The sequence below is a fragment of the Cryptomeria japonica genome, chromosome 7 (genome assembly GCF_030272615.1).
Source record: "Cryptomeria japonica chromosome 7, Sugi_1.0, whole genome shotgun sequence".
In the NCBI taxonomy this organism is placed as follows: Eukaryota; Viridiplantae; Streptophyta; class Pinopsida; order Cupressales; family Cupressaceae; genus Cryptomeria; species Cryptomeria japonica.
This window is the reverse complement of record NC_081411.1, coordinates 161,737,034-161,740,353: the sequence shown is the minus strand read 5'-3', so window position 1 is coordinate 161,740,353 and position 3,320 is coordinate 161,737,034.

Below are 3,320 nucleotides of genomic sequence, written 5' to 3'. Positions count from 1 at the left end.
AAAGCCACAAATGACCAAACCAACTATACCAGAGCAACCTATAACTATGATTCAACTATCAATCACATTTTGATGGACAATTACATCTCTACCATTATCATCAAGGACAAAAACCCTGAGAATTCTACCCAGAGACCCAAGATCATCCTAAAAGGTGTTGGATCTTCTTCCGAACCTACCTCTGAATGTCATGTCACAACTCATCGAGGTAAAATCACTTTGCAAGGTGCTCCAACTAAAAACATAGCTTCTACATCAACCAAACCTTAGTACAACCTTGTAGAACAGTTAGGGAAGACACCCGCACTCATCTCCATCCTTGAGCTCTTATGCATATCCCCCGCACATAAAGCTATTCTTGACAAAATCTTGAGAGACACTACCATTCCTACTGATCAACATGGACCAGTTTCAAGTCATGGTGGGGTACCTTTCCATTGCATATTCCCTTACATTCACAGAAGCCGACGACGCCTCCATGAGCCAACCACATAATGCACCATTACACATTGAAGCCTTCATACACAAACATCAAATAAAATGAGTCCTGATAGATGGAGGAGCTGGTCTAAACATTTGTACATTGAGCACAATTAAACAATTGGGATATTCTGATAAAGCTATGAATTCTACAAATAAAATCACCATCAAGGCATATGATGATGAAGAGAGTTCATCCAAGGGCACAGTCACCTTACCTCTCAGAGTTGGGCTAGTTACAAAGGATGTGGTTTGTCAAGTCCTAGATCTAGATCTCACTTACAACATATTGCTAGGGTGTCCTTGGATTCATGAAATGAGGGCAGTCCCATCTACATATCACCAATGCATTAAGTTTCCTCACAATGGAGTGGAGGTAACAGTTAATGGTGATCTGAATCTATTCATATACTGCAATAACCTGAGATCAAAAACAAAGACCATCATTCCTAGTAATCGCGAATCTGTTCCCTCTTCGAAATACATTGATCCTGAGTCATTAAAACCTTCGACATCAAAACAAGGTGAGCATAAAGGAAAATTTCAGGACAAGGGCATGGGCAAATACACTCTAAATCAGACTATGTACTTACAACAAGTCATGAGTTCACCAAAAGAATATGGAAGACCACATCCTAACAAGAAAGTATCCATCATTGTACTCAAATGGGACCCTACTACCTTTCAAAGATGGGGTGAACTCAAAGAGGAAGACTTATACAAAATTCTTTACAAAGACATTGAAGATGATACACAAGATCATATCAATCTACCATGTGAGAAATATGGCAAAGGTTTCAAGATCCTACAAAAATTCAAGTATGATGGAAAAAGCCCTCTTGGATTATGAAAGGAAGGCATCATTGAACCTTTACAACCTGACTTGACTTTCAAAAAGGACGGCTCATAGGGACTTGGTTTCCTAACTTCCAAGGTCCACACTCAAAGGACAGAAGAAGCCTTACAAATCAAAGCTGCCAAAATTCAACAAGAGGATTGCTATTCCACAGACTCCAACAAAGGGGAATGGGGTTCAGATAAATCCTCTAGTGACTACAACCTCACCGAGACATTCAGAGAGCTAGATAAACCCACAGAAGAAGAGGAATTTTATAAAAGATTCAAAGTTGGTCAAGAAACAGCCCATGAGGATTCCACACAGTCCTTGTCTCAAGGTCCTAGGTTGAAATCACATAGGATGAGAACACCTGTCCTAGAATGCGCTACTAGTGATGATAATTTGGATTCATTCGTGATCGAGACTGATGAGGAGAGTGTCATCGATGACCTTGATAATTACCTTGACATACCCAGATATAACTGCATCTTCACTCTTAGCCCTGCTAACTTCGAAGACATTAAAGGCCTTCCCCTCGTTCACCACCAACTCATTGACTGGGATCATGAAGGACCTGCATAGTTTGACACATTCCAAAATGATGAAGCTTTTTTGATTATCTTGGCATACGAGATGATCTTCCCTAGGGGACCATAAAGCAGGATACACTATAGAACTCAATAGCGTGGCATATCTTGGTGAGGGCGTCAGACCTTCCAGTCGTTAAAATGTAAAAATAAGAGCAAACCAAGGGTCTTATGCCGAAAACCACACTGTGGTGCTTTCTGACCCCAAAAAAGTAAAAAGAAAGGATGTATCTAAGGGCAAAAACCTCTTTGAGGCACCCGAAGATGGAAGGCTCGACATTCTCCCAGCATCATATGAGGAAAAGTCATCCATGTTGGTAGAGGAGACTATCAAAACAAACATTGGTACAGAAGAGGTTCCACACAACATATTCCTGGCTCAATCATTGACAGAGTCAGAAAGGTCAAAATTCATAGGTTTCTTCAAAGAAAGACAAATCAACTTTGCATGGTCATACGCTAATATGCCTGGATTGGATCCGGATTTGGTAATGCATCATTTGACAGTTAAACTGGGGGCAAAACTAGTGAAACGGATAAGAAAGATGCATCCACAAGTGGCATTACTAGTCAAAGCAGAACTCGAGAAATTATTGGATGTTGGATTCATACGCCTAATTGATTATCCTGAATGGATCTCCAACTTAGTGTTGGTTAGTAAACTAGATCACAACATCAGAATATGTACAGATTTTAGAGACATCAACAAAGCTTGTCCTAAGGATGACTTCCCATTACAAAACATAGATTTGATTGTAGATCTCACAGCAGGTCATGAAATGTTATTGTTGATGGATGGATTCTCTGGTTATAATCAAATAAAGATTGCATCTGAGGATCAACACAAAACATCATTCACTTGTCCTTGGGGAACTTTCTGTTGGAATGTCATGCCCTTTGGGCTAAAAAATGTAGGCACTACATATCAAAGAGCCATGACTACTATCTTTCATGATCTCATGCACTTAACTATGGAAGATTATGTTGACAACCTCTTGGGAAAATCAATAGATAGAAATACACATTTGGACATACTTTCAGTTGTCTTTGATCAGTTGGAAAAATACAAAGTAAAATTAAACCCCAAGAAATGTGTCTTTGGAGTAACCTCTAGGAAGCTCCTAGGATTCATTGTATCAAAAAGAGGAATCGAAGTTGATCCAGCAAAAGTCAAGGCCATCCTAGAGATGCAACCACCAAGAAATATCAGTCAACTTTGGTCTTTACAAGGGAGACTCCAGTCCATATGAAGATTCATAGCGCAACTTGCAGATAAGTGTAATCCTTTTCAGCACTTGCTACATAAAAACATCAAATTCAAATGGGATGATAACTATCAATAGGCTTTCCAAACACTCAAAGATTATCTTCTAAATCTACCAGTTTTGATGCCACCAATTCCAGATCAGCCTCTA